The sequence below is a fragment of the Amblyraja radiata genome, chromosome 28 (assembly GCF_010909765.2).
Source record: "Amblyraja radiata isolate CabotCenter1 chromosome 28, sAmbRad1.1.pri, whole genome shotgun sequence".
NCBI classification, from domain to species: Eukaryota; Metazoa; Chordata; class Chondrichthyes; order Rajiformes; family Rajidae; genus Amblyraja; species Amblyraja radiata.
Window position 1 is genome coordinate 17,729,312 of NC_045983.1, and position 14,335 is coordinate 17,743,646.

At 43.5% G+C, this 14,335-nt stretch overlaps 1 long non-coding RNA gene across 1 annotated transcript; it reads left to right on the forward strand.

Moving 5' to 3' along the window:
- The first annotated feature begins 1,018 nt into the window (after positions 1 to 1,018).
- LOC116989127 lies at positions 1,019 to 9,325 on the forward strand. The gene is made up of 3 exons (XR_004416142.1): positions 1,019 to 1,028; positions 6,469 to 6,475; positions 9,274 to 9,325. It is a non-coding gene; the product is annotated as an uncharacterized LOC116989127 (long non-coding RNA).
- Positions 9,326 to 14,335: the final 5,010 nt, after the last annotated feature.

The following is a 14,335-nucleotide window of genomic DNA, read 5'->3' on the forward strand; positions in this document are numbered from 1 at the left end:
TCCGGTTCAGAGACCAGGTCGAATCTCAGATAGCGTTGAATAGAAAAAATATTTGTTTTCATTTTTTACTGCTCTTCATCTTACCATAGTTTAATTTTTCCTTATGAAATAGAAGGAGGCCAATTGGCCCATCGTGTCGATGCCAGCTCGCAAGTCAATCCCATTCTCCGATCATTTTCCCTGCTAACTATTCTCCCCACATTCCCTTGAACTCCCCTGAGATTCTGTCGCCCACTTACACACCAGGGACAATATGCAGCGTTCAATTAACCCACCATCCCAGATGAATTTGAGATGTGGGAAGAACTGGAGCACCCAGGGAAAAGCCATGTGGTCACAGGGAGAATGTACAAACTCAACAGGGATAGTGCTCGAACTTATAAGGCAGCACTTCTAATGGCTGTGCCTCTATGGCAGCCTGTTTGTGTGTGTGCACAGATTTTACAGGGGTTCTCCTGTATTCATGCTGGGATGGAGCCCCCTCCTCCCAGACAGCTGGTCATGTTAGCAAGTCCTGCCATCAGGTTTGGAACGCCAATCTGCAGTGGAGCCATAAAAATGCTGGCTTTCAGTCAAGTGATTAAACTGGGGATCTGTCGACTTGCTCAGTTGGACAAAAAACAAAAGAAATAGAAGCAGAAGTAGGTGATTTGGCCTCTTCCACCCCCTCTCCCATTCAGTGAGATCTTGGCTCATCTTCATGCTCAGCAGCACTTCCCTGGGCTCATTCCATTTTACTTAATGTCAAAATATCTATCAATCTTGACCCTGACTTAGTGATGGACTCACGCCCTCGTGGGTAGAGGATTCCAATACTCACTGCTGTCTGATTGAAGAAATGCTCATGTGAGCTGAATGGCCAACACCTTATTTTGGCACTGAAGCCCAATCGCGTGTTACCATCCTCCTTGCTTCTATCCTGTCAAGCCTGGTAAGAACGTTGTATGTTTGAATGAGTTTATCTCTCATTCTTCCAAACTCAAGGAGAATATCAGTTCAAAAGACAAAAGGCTGGAGGAACTCAGCAGGTCAGGCAGCATTTGTGGAGGGAATGGTCAGACAAAGTTTTCACCCAGTTGGCTTAACCTCTCATCTCCTCAACTTGATGATTCTTGGTTGCACCCTTTCCATTTTTTCATAGGCGATTTGTTAACAACATTCGTCATATTGTAGAACCTTTTTGTGCATATATTGACAGCTGTATTTTCCTATACAAGTACACTTCTAAAGTACTCAATTAAATGCAAAGTTCTGTGACTTCCCAAAGTCATGAAGGATTCCAAGAATTAGAATCTACTTTTGTTATAACCCCTCATTATCTGTCTGCGCTGTATATTGATTTTAGAAAAATGCTACCATATATCGCTATGATGTTTAGCCATCTTACTCACTGTCCTCCTCCACTGAGCGGGTCCCGAGGATTTTTCCCATCGATGAAAAATAAAAAGTTATGAGTGTTTAAAAAACCTTGAGATCCTCTCGCCTGTCAATCACCGCGATGAAGATAACGCCCCTTCCAGGGGGGGGGGGGGGAGGGAGCAGGACAATAAAACCCTGGATGCCTGGACATGACTCAGTCACTCTGCAAGATCGCGAGGGAGAGGCCACAACACTCATTCTAAGCTGTGAATCAACTGAACTGTGAGTCTGCAATGTACTTGCAATAAATGATTTGTTAGCCCTTAATGACTATGCCATGAGTTGTTTGGCCTGCTGCCCTGTCTGTGCTTGAAACTGCAATGCTTTATTAGGTCCAACTGTGTTTGGAAGGAATAAATGCTTTTTTAGGTCCGGCTGTGTTTGTTTCAAAAGTCCCGCTCATTTCATGACTTCCGCTTAGTGGACAGGTCCCGCTGATTGCGTAATTTCCGGTGAATGCAGAGGTCATGCTGATTGCGGAAGTGAAGCTGACTGCAGAAGCCCCACAGTGGAGAGGCCGCGCTCAGCCGTGTGAGTATTCAAGAAAGTTTACTGCCATATATATGGTGTGTGAGTCAGTGAGTGTGTGTGTATGTGCTTGTGAGTGTATGTGAGTGTGAGCGTGTGTGTGTGTGTCCCCGTGAGTGCGAGTGTGTGTGTGAGTGTGTGAGTGTGTGTGTGTGTGTGTGTGTGTGTGAGTGAGTGTGTATGGTCTCAGTGACTGAGCTGCCAGCCCAAGAATCCATTCGGCCCACAATGTCCATACTAGCCCACTGGAACCCAGTCCAGGCCCACAACACCATGCTAGCATTCCAGAAAGCCACCCCCCCTCCCCCACTGGCTAGGAATATTGGAATTGGTGGAGAGGTGGAATATTGCGATGGGGGACCAGCCGTCCTGTGTGAAGCTGGGACCCAACGGGTCCCACTTCGTCTAGTCCCTGTTCAATATGACTCAAAAGATCTACACATGTGGGCGCAGTCCGGTTCCTCCAGTGACTTTATCTAAATCCTTCTTTTTATTTCTTCCATCACCTCATTCAATTTTATTCTTATGGAATAAATAATCCTTTAGAAACTGCCCAACAATCAGAATTCAGAAGCTATTCTGTTGTATTGAATGTGCCAAACTAACAAAGAGAACAAAACAAAGCAGCATCAATCAAAACATCGACATAAGGATCTTTTCACCAAAGAAAACCTTTTCTGCCTGTCAAGGACAAACGTGAGAGGAGTAACATCACCACTCGGACCGGCTAGGGTTTGACTGTCTTTGCAAGGTAGTTAATTTAACAGAAGCAAGACACAAAGGGCGACACGGTGGTGCAGTGGTAGAGCTACTGCCTTACAGCACCAGAGACCCGGGTTCTATCCTGACTATGGTTGCTTGTCTGCATGGAGTTTGTACATTCTCCCCGTGACCTGTGTGGGTTTTCTCCGAGATCTTCGGTTTCCTCCCACACACCAAAGATGTACAAGTTTGTAGGTCAATTGCCATATATATAAAAATGTAAAACAAATTGCCCCTAGTGTGTGTATGGCAGTGGTCTGTGCGGACGCGGTGGGCTGAAGGGCCTGTTTCCGCGCTGTATCTCTAAACTAAACCAAACTAAAATGCTGGAGTAACTCAGCGAAATAGGCAGCATTTACAGAAGCCTGAAAAGGGTTTCGACCCGAAATGTTACCCATTCCTTCTCTCCAGAGATGCTGCCTGTCCCGCCGAGTTACTCCAGCATTTTATGTCTATCTTCGGTGTAAACCAGCATGCCTACACAACAGGAGCAAGTTTACATTCTGCCATCGTCAGCCTGTGGTTGATTCTCTTGCTGTGCAAACCTTAGCATGCACATGATAGCCAAACATATTTCAGGGTAAGGAAAATGTGTGGATTGGACAGGCTAGATGCAGGGAAAATGTTCCCTATGTTGGGTAAGAGTCCAGAACCAGGGGTCATAGGTTGAGAATAAGGGGTAGGCCATTTAGGACTCAGATGGGGCAAAAAAAATGTCACCCAGAGAGTTGTGCAATTCTCTATCACGGAAGGCAGTGGAGGACAATTCACTGGATGTTTTCATCAGAGAGTTTGATTTAGCTCTTAGGGCTATTGGAATCGAGGGATATGGGGACAAAGCAGGAACGGGGGGTACTGATTTCAGATGATCAGCCATGATCATATGAATGGCGGTGCTGGCTCGAGGGGCCGAATGGCCCGCACCGATTTTTCTATGTTTCCATGTTTGCTATGTTTCTATATGTACTCAATTTCCCCAACCTTGAAGTGGGCGGAATTCCTGAATTCCCTGCTGCTCATTCTCCACCTGATCAACATTGCAACTATTGCAGCCCAGGGGGTTGGACTGAACACACTCTGGAGCATTGGACCAATTTTATTTGCTCGTCCTTTATTTATCATCTTTCTTCCCTCTCCTCCTGCTTTTTTTTTTTTTAATCATTTGAGTTGTTACTTTACTGATGTCCCTGTCATGTGTTTGAGACAAAGAGATATAAATGTGGATTGGCACCAAAATTAGTGATTGATTTTTAAGTTTGAAGGGGTTTGAATTCTCCTGCATTTTTGGCAGTTCCTGGCTTTTCACGCTGGTTCTAAAGCCAATATTCAGAGAAGGAGGTGAATTTCTGGCAATGTTTAAGCTGCAAAGGCAGTTGACAGTCAGCATCCAGTGTATTGAATAAAATTCCCAGATGTATACATACTACGAATGTCATTATAGTCTTTAAGACAGAAAATGTTGGAAACACTCAGCAGGTCAGGCAACATCTGCGGAAAGAGAGACGGAGATACCGACTGAAGTCTGAGCCCGATCACCAGAACTGGAAAAGAGTTTGTGTTTAAGTTGTAGAGAAGGTTGGACAAGGAGGGATGGAAGAAAGGGACATCTTTGAATGGGTGAGACCAAACGTGTGGTGGGTGTATGGAATGAGCTGCCAGAGAAGGTTGTTGAGGCAGGTACTATAGCAACATTTGAAACACATTTAGACAGGTACATGGATAGGAAAGGTTCAGGGGGATATGGGCCAAATGTGGGCAGGTGGGATTAGTCTGTGTGGATTAGTACATCTTGGTCGGCATGGCCAAGTTGGGCCGAAGGGCCTGTTTCCTTGCTGTATGGCTCTATGACTCCAAACAGCTTAATGCCACAGTTGGAAGACCATGATGTTTCTTTGTCTTGTCTCATGTGTTGCTAATAGCAGGGCTATGGGTCTTGCAGATAAAACATTATCACATGCTTCTAATTGCCCCCATTAACCTATTTAGTCCAACCCTACCTGAGATATTTCCCTTGGTCTACCCATCCCTCTCTCACCTCATCTGCTACTGAAGGGTGTCAGACCTGAAATGTTAACACTGTTTTGTTCTCAAAAGCTGCTGCCTAACATGCTGAGTGTTTCTACAAATTCAGTTTATATTTCAGCACCTCCAGTCTTTTTTGATTGGTCTGCGTTATTTTCAGTACAACGTCAATGTCAAAATTTGTGTCATTTGATGTCCATTACCAGGAGGACTGACCAGAGCTAGTCTGTGGAGTTGTACACGAAAGGCTGGAGTAACTCAGCGGGTCAGACAGCATCTCTGGAGAAAAGGAATAGGTGTTGCCCCTTTATTTTTTGTCCTGACACATTCCCATAAATTTTGGTTCAGAGTAAAATATCTTTCATTTCCAACTGGGGTCTTTGCAGTCATTAGGCATCACATCTAACAGTCTAGATGTGCACTAACATCTTCAGATTCCACATTTCACAGGTATGTGTTGCTATATTATTTGGACGCAGGTGAGGAGAACTAACACCTACAGACATGTTTAGGGAAGAACTGCATATGCTGGTTTAAATCGAAGGTAGACACAAAATGCTGGAGTAACTCAGTGGGACAGGCAGCATCTCTGGAGAGAAGTAATGGGTGACGTTTCGGCTCAAGACCCTTCTTCAGACTGGAAGACTCTTCTTCAGTTTGGGAGACTACGCAATACAGTTTTATTACAATGTGAATCTGTCACACAGATCATAGTAACTGGGTCCTCAATGCATATGATACCACAATGTGCAGATGTGGTGAAAACTGTTCCGGTGATAGGCAGTGGAATAGTGCAGTAGTAGGCCTATGTAAGAAACTAGAAGTTGACCTGTAGCTCTGCACCTTCAATGTGCTGGTCCTGACATCAAAGAGCTACGAGGCCTGAGGCTGATGGCAATTTTCTTCCTGTTGTATGTCAGCCAGCCTTAGGCAGTTCGTTAATGAGGCTGGTTCAGGAAGGAAACATTAAAGTAGAAATTGGACTTGACAACCCAGTAAAGCTCGAATAATCCAGCACTCATGGGACTTTGGCGGTGAAACAAGGAACTCCAGATGCTGAAATCCTGAGCAAAACACAAAGTGCTTGAGTAACTTCGTGGAAGACATTTCGGGTCGGGCCCCTTCTTCTGACTTTGGTGGTACTGAACCAGCATATTTTCCAGACTATTGTATGCTATTCCTATCAATATCCAAAACACACTTTCATTTCATGGCCATTACATGTTGCAGTGTAGTATAGTAAATGTTGCAAACCAGTGAATCTGGTGAGTTTAAAGGCAGCTCCAGCTACAACATCCTGTTCACATTCTGGACTAAAGAGTGAGCCAGATGCTGAACTATCAGGACTGAATGTTCAGATGCCAGATTATTGAAGTTTTAAAATTGATTTAGAAGATGATTGCCATCCTTTGTCAGCCATCGAAAGATTGGAAATCTCTTTGTAAATGAAGTACTGGATATGGATAATATAAGAGATCAGGCATTTGCCTTTTCATTTGTATAACGTTCATTCCTTGGTTTAAGTGGTATAGTCAGACCCATCTTGAGCAAAAAACAAAATGGCAGAAGAACTTCTATGGAGGAATGTACAAATGTTGTTTCGGCTCGGGACCCTTCTTGAGACTGATGGACCAGGAAGGAAAAATCTGAAAAAGGGAAGTGATAGTGGGGCAAAGCCTGGTAAATGGAAACAGGTCAGGAAAGGTGATTGGTAGATGGGTGGAGATAGTGACATAGGATAGGGGTGAAAGTGGAAAGTGAGGTGCTGTTCTTCCACATCTGCAGTCTCTTGTGTCTTTGATCTCTGGGTTCTGTTTGAGGTGCTGTACGCCGTGATATTTGCGTCAGGTAATTTCACCTGAATGATTCTTGGGCTTTGAGAATTAAACATGAGAATAATCAGAAAATATGGGAGGAAGGGACTGCGGATGCTGGTTTAGGGAGTATCGACCTGAAACGTCACCTATTCCTTTTCTCCAGACCTGCTGAGTTACTCTGGCATTTCTGAGAAAATAGGGATTGTTTCCTCCAAAGAGATGATCTAAATGCATAGCTTATAAAGTTGAAATAACCCACTATTTCCTCAGGAGGAAATCAAGATCAAGATAATAAGAATAAATTATTTAAGTTTGAGCTGGGCTGCTGTGGAGCTAAATTTGGCAGCAGTGTGTTTCACTTAGCAGTTAATAGAAAGATGGATCTCTCTCTTCCTAAAGGCTGTGTCGATTAGAAGATCAGCAAATGATATGGGTCGAAGATGGACTGGTGTTGTGAAGGTTTCGATCAGCTGTGATCTGACTGAGTGCAGCTCAGGTTTCAGGAGCTGAAGACCTCCTCCTCCTCTTCCTGATGAACCAGCATCTCAAAGCTATAGTGGTAGATGGGTCACATTCAGACAATATTGGATCAATAAGCTGACAGGCATCTCTCTTGATTTCCATTTACAGTGAAGTAAAAGGCAGAAATACTCCTGGAGAGTCTAGACCTTTGGGAAAAATTGGGGTCAGAGGATAGGACTGAAGATAAACCAAGAGTCTATGAAGCGAGAGGAGCTGGGATCTGCAAAACCAAAGTATTAGAATGTCAGTACGGGCAAGTATATATAATTCCTATATGCACAAAATGCTGGAGTAACTCAGCGGGACAGGCAGCATCTCTGGAGAGAAGGAATGAGTGACGTTTTGGGTCAAGACCCTTCTTCAGACCTCTTGACCCGAAACGTCAACCATTCCTTCTCTCCAGAGATGCTGCCTGTCCCTCTGAGTTACTCCAGCCTCTTGTGCCTATCTTCAGTTCAAACCAGCATCTGCAGTTTCTTCCTCCACTAAATCCTGTATGTCATGTAACTATACAGGGAATTAGAAAAGAAAAACTTGACAGGTCATAAGGTTTTTAATTTAATAACCAATGTTAAATGGTCTCTGCATACAAAACATTACTCAGCATGCTGACATAACTTTTTTCCAACCCAGTATGCAGCATCATATTTCAGTAGAAAACTATTGGTTTTGCTGCAAAAGAAAAATTCCTACACATGCTAGATATCGCATGTAAGCTGGTAAAATGCTGGAGCTTCAGGTGCTGCAGAGGGCAGCACTGAGGTGCGGTTAATGCTGCTGCCCCACAGCACCAGACAGCCGGGTTCAATCCTGACCACAGCAACTGTCTGTGTGGAGTTTGTGCGTTCTCGCTGTGACCAAGGGGTTTCTTCCGCATACTCTGGTTTCCTCTCGCATCCCACCAATGTACAGGTTGATAGTTTGATTTAGTTTAGTTTATTGCCATGAGTACTGAGGTACAGGGAGAAGCTTTTTTTTGTCGCATGCTGTCCAGTCAGCGGAAAGACAATACATGATGACTGTCCACAGAGTACAGATACGGGATAACAGGCTTTGTGCAAAATGAAGTCCAGTAAAGTCCGATTAAAGATAGTCCAAGGGTCTCTAATGAGATGGATGGTACGTCAAGATCACTCCCTAGTGATAGGATGGTTCAGTTGTCTGATAACAGCTGGGAACAGAGAATGCTAGTTCCTTCCTACTCAGTAGATGTTGCCTTTGGCTCAACCATCTTCAATTGCTTCATCAAGTACAGGCCAGAGGCTGGGGGTCTTGTGTTGAGGGACTCGCTTGCTGATAACCCAAAGCATGTTCACAATCTACAAGGCACATATCAGGTAGCACAATGGAGTACTTTCCTGGATGAATAATGCTCCAACAACAAATATTAATCTCACCACCATTCAGGATAAAGTAGTCCTTCTGACGAGTATATCATTAACGCTATCCCTATCCTGCCATGCGTTACAGCATAGAGACAAGCTGGCAGCTTCTACATAGAGGGAGATCTTCAGGCATTTTCTCCCTAAACATACAACTCACAGTCATAAAAGGGGTTTTCACCCAATATTACAGGAGCCACGTACGTTACAATTGGCGTCCCTTCCATCACTCTCTCCACTTTTCCCAACACACATCTTCTACAAAATGCACTGCGGTAACTGATCAATAATTCCTTTGTACAATCCTTCAGTCTCTCCAACATGGAACACTAGGGGTGCTGGTGCATAGGAATGTCCCTTTCATGTCTCACGCTTTCTGACATCGCTGCCCCTTACCTTACAGCAGTGTTAGTAGCACTTGATCAGATCAGCTGTAGCAGTTCAAGGTGGTGGGGAGGGAGTGCGGGTGCAGGGACGGTGGCAGGCAATAAATTCTGACATTGTCAACAATGCCCCATCCTATGAATGAATGAAGTGAAACATGAATCTGTGCAATTCCCACCTCCCTATAAACTATTAACATTTACCACTGTCCCCATACCAGTACACACTCTTACATACTGTAAACAATTACTTGCCCATTTACAGGCCATTCATGGATTATAGATGCCTGACCCTATGGAAACCCCTACATATGAATGAGCTCTCATAAGATCATTAAATTCAAAAGACCAAAGTATATACATATATTTATTCCAACAAACGGCAGAACTGTCTTAGGATAGACACAAAAAGCTGGAGGAACTCAATGGGTCAGACAGAATCTCTGGAGAGAAGGAATAGGTGACACTTTGGGTTGAGACTTTTCTTTGGACTGAAATTCAGGGGGAAAGGGAAATGAGAGGCAGAACTAGTTTCCTCTCTCTCCATTTTTAGTATATTTTCATCCTAATTGATCTTAAGTGGTTTTTTTTTACTGCCAAACATTGTAATAGCATATTCAGTTATTTATGTGTATTTTCTGATTTAAGGACAAAAGTGACTTGTGGATGCCCATCAAAATGGAACCCGTTTGTTACCCGGGGATAGTTTCTACTTGGATAGTCAACAAAATTCCTGTTTATCTCTTTTTTTCCATCCGCTTCATAGCCTCGAAGTGTTTGCTCTCCTGTTCATTGATGAAAAGACACAATGTATAGGAAGGAACTGCAGATGCTGGATTACACTGAAGATAGACACGCAAGCTGAAGTAACTCAGCGGGACAGGCAGCATCTCTGGAGAGAATGAATGGGCGACGTTTCAGGTCAAGAACCCTCAATCTGAAGAAGGGTCTCGACCCGAAACGTCACCCATTCCTTCTCTCGAGAGATGCTGCCTGTCTCGTTATTTGTGCCTATCTTCGAGGAAAAGACACATCCGGTTTGAGTAAAAGCAGAGATGCCAAAAGCCTTGGGTTGGCTGGTAGGACTGGAACCTGATGCACACTAGTATCTTGTTATGTAAGCTGTATGTATCAATGCCCAACAAGGAGATATGTGTGTGCAGCATCGTTGAAATAAAGTGATTTAGCTGCTAGAGCATGTGCTTAAGGTAATAAATTACTTTGGATTCTTCAGCTGTGTTCTGCCTCTTTTCAAATCAGAGGGGAATGTCAATGCTGAATATGGAAATTAACTTAGTGATCCAAATGCATGAGGTCTCATTAAAGGCTTTAAATTTCCTCCCAGTTTCCCACCATTAGAAAAGGGCTGAGGCTTACAGTTAAACACTATGCTGTCAAGTTTAAAGATAAGAATGTCTGTGTTTCCTTACTGAAAATTATCCTTCAATCAACATTGCTGAAACAGCTTTATTTCACTGCTGTACGTGAAAACCTATTATGCCCAAAATGGCTGCCATAATCTCTCATGTTTGTACCATGGCCAATGCTATTTCTAGAATTCAGTCGTGAAAGGTGATCTGTAAATCTAAGCCCTTCTATCCATTCTTGGCAAGTGACAAACTAAATGTCGAGCATTAGGACTCATTGCAGACTTCCTTCTCTGCGATTCGGCAGGCAGTTCAGGCCGTGACACTATAGTTTAGTATTCAGCTCCTTGAGGCAGTGCCTGGGGCTCCGTATTAATACACAAATAAATTGCTGCAGTAACTTTGGACATGCCGGGTGTCCGCAGGGTCACACCAGAGTGGAAGCTGGGCAGCTATTTGGCTTTAATCTTCCCCTGTTTTAAATTAGGCCTGATGATGGTTCAGAAGGTCATTCTCTTGCATTTCATCTCCATTAAGTAAAACCCATAGCATTAGCCTGGTTTAGCTCAGGGGACTGCAGCCTGCCGACCATGCTGTGTTGCAATGTGCAGGGATCGCAGACTGGAGATGCTGATTTATACTGGCAGTGCCTGAGATTGGATAGGTGCGAGTGGGGAATTGGACGGATGAGCCTTGATCTTCTGCCTCCTGCATCTGTCTGCCGAGCGTTGGTATTAGCATCACTAAAGCACGCAGCAATCTGAATGTATTCCAATCACCTGCGGCAGAATATCAAGCCCAGGAACAAAATTATAGGTTTAACTCTTCACAGGGAACTGTTGTGATTCATGCAGATGCGAAAGAATAACATTTAACGGAAGATATTAAAATGTCAGACAATCCACGTGATGTCGTGGCTCTGGCTAATGAGTCGCTCCATAATTTCTTTCCGACACCAGCATCTTGGGGGCAGTTAGAAGAGCAGCTGCCTCGCAGGTCCAGCAGTTCGGGTTCGATCCTGACCTCCGATCCTGACCTCCGGTGCTGTCACGTGGAGTTTGCACATCTTCCCTGTGATTATGCGGATGTTCCCTGGGTTCTCCCGTTTGCTCCCACATCCCAAAGACGGCAGGTTGAGTGGCCAGTGTAAATCGTCCCGATTGTGCCAGTGAGTGCTGTAATAATCTTATTGTAATTGATGAGTACTGGGCAAGTATTAAAAAATGGGGTTGATGTGGTCAGCGTGGATTCACCTCTATGACTCTGAACCTCAACAAATCCCCTTGGTCTCAGGCGCCCCTCTGCAAGAAGATGGGCCACAGCCTCATATCCAGGGCAGCTGTAGTGAGGGCAGTGTGCTGTGTAGCTGGTACTCCAACTGGACACAAAAGACCTGATGAAGGAAGTATTTCCCAGAATAGACCGAGGGGGGTACATTCTAGTGCCACCCGATCTAATAACATGGAGATGGATAACAGGCACAGTGTGCACAACTCCCACAGGAAGAGGTAGTGCAGGAGGAGGGTTGTCACAAGATGGACGAGTGTGTGGGCTTTAGTGTATCCTCTCTCTGGCAATTGCGATCTGGATTGCATAGCCTTCATAGAAAGATAGAAAAATAGATGCAGGAGTAGGTCATTCAGCCCTTCAAGCCAGCACCACCATTCAATATGATCATGGCTGATCATCCAGAATCAGTATCCTGTTCCTACTTTATCCCTATATCGCTTGATTCCGTTACCCCTAAGAGCTATATCTAATTCTCACTTGAAAACATCCAGTGAAATGGCCTCCACTGCCATCTGTGGCAGAGAATTCCACAGATTAACAACTCTCTGGGTGAAAAAGTTTTTCCTCATCTCAGTCATAAATGGCCTACCCCTTATTCTTAAGCTGTGAGACCCCTGGTTCTGGACTCCTCCAACATGGGGAACATTTTTCCTGCATCGAGCCTGTCCAATTCCTTAAGAATTGTATATGTTTCTATAAGAGTGCCTCTCATCCTTCTAAATTCCAGTGAATATAAACCCAGTCGATCCATTCTTTCGTCATGTGAGTCCCGCCATCCTGGGAATTAACCTGGTGAACCTACACTGCACTCCCTCAATAGCAAGAATGTCCTTCCTTCAAATTTATAGCAGCAGCTTTTTAAATATTCAGAATAAATATTTGAAGAGCAAGAATTTATAGCAGAGTGGGGAAAGTGAGCAGAATGCAAACAAGTGGATGGATCTTTGGAGGATTCAGAATGAGCACAATAAGTCTCCTTCTACACCTGGATTTTACAAAGTTTAGATTCCTGCAACCAATATTTCAGTGAAATATACTGAGGTATTGGAAGATTGAGTCACAAAGATATGACTTTATTATAGAGCATCTGAAAAAGTGGGAATGTGATTTACACTTACTGTAAATAAGATTTTTAAAGCAGAGATTCCTAATTCCTGCCTCAATTATACCTTGACTGTGCCTGGAAAAGAATAGGCTAAAAAAAAAAAAACTTGGTACTAAGACTAGAGAGAACTGGTGAGAGATCTGGTACAAAGGTCCTGGTGAAGAATACTTTGTATGAAATTGTTAGAGTGGATTACAGACAAATTCAAATGTCAGAAATATGCTTCACAGTTAAAAACTAAAAATATATGGACATGCAGAAAGGGGCTTGGAGGCCAAACTGCTATTAGTAGTACATAAGTTTGATGTGAGAGATCTTATGATCATTCTGCAAGGAAGAAGGAAGAATTGCAGCTAACCTACAAATGGCATCCTTTGAGACTGAGCCAGCTGGCCTTCCTCATCAGTAATTAGTTTGCAATCTTATGATGAACTCAATTATCGTGGTGCAAACTGTGGAGCAATCTGCCTAGGATAATATTGTCTTTGGTTTGTTGTGTGAGTTCTTGCTGGGTTTGCACTTGAATTAAAGTAATTAGATTTCAAAGTGATTTGGAAGAAAAACAAATGATTTAAATCTCACGTTGCAAGATCACACCAGCAATAACAATGGCAACCAATTGATTTTGACCCTGATTGCACAGGATCCATCAGGCGGATGCAAGCCTTTTTTTGGTGTAAATTAAGTAGTGGGTGCTGTTGGGCAGATTGTTCTTGGTGCCATTAACTGTTATCAAGCATCCTACCGTGACCGAAGAGCAGTTCTGAACTAGTATCTACCTCATCGGGGACCCTCGGCCTAGCCTTGATCAGACTTACTGGGTTTACCTTGTACTAAACGTCATTCCCTTATCATGTATCTGTGCACTGTGAATGCCTCCATTGTAATCATATATTGTGTTTCCGCTGGCTGGTTAGCACGCAACTATGGCTTTTCACTGTACTTCGGTACATGTGACACTAAACTAGAAATAAACTAAACTGAAACTGGTGAAAGTATATTGTCCATTCCAATTGTCTCCTGCATGATTGTTCTGTATGTGTGACCTCCAAACATTGAAGAAGTTTGACTAGAATTTTACATGTTGCATTGGATGGAATGAAGGTTAAAATGAAGCAAGTCCCATAGTATAGAAACGAAGAATTGCAGATGCTGGTTAATACACACAAGGCCACAAAAGGAGCCTGGAGAAGAGTCTAGATCTGAATCGTCGCCTATCCATGTTCTCTAGAGATGTTGCCTGACCTGCTGAGTTCTTCCAGCACTTTGCGTCCTTTGAAGTCCCATCATATCTGAGCAGTTGGAAGGTGACCCACTGTTACAATGTTTTTCAGTTCAGTTTAGTTTATTGTCATGTGTACCAAGGTACAGTAAAAAGTTTTTTTGCTGCGTACTAACTAGTCAGCAGAAAGACAATACATGATCACAATCGATCCATTTACAATGTATAGGAATAGAGATTTAAGAGTGTGGAGCGTTTGTAATATGAATTTGTAGATCTGCTTCTGTGGCTAGCATGCAATTTCCCTCGGGTGGCATTATGTCTGATTTCATCCAGAAGTGCATGGAAAAATTGGTAATTAATTTACAATGTCCTGCTTGGGTAGCGATCAGGGATATATAGGATGATTATGCATTTAGAATGGACCTGTCCCACTTAGGCGACTGCCAGGGACTAGTTTTAATGGAATTAATCTACGACACCTGGTGACAACCTACGACAACACCTACGTCAACC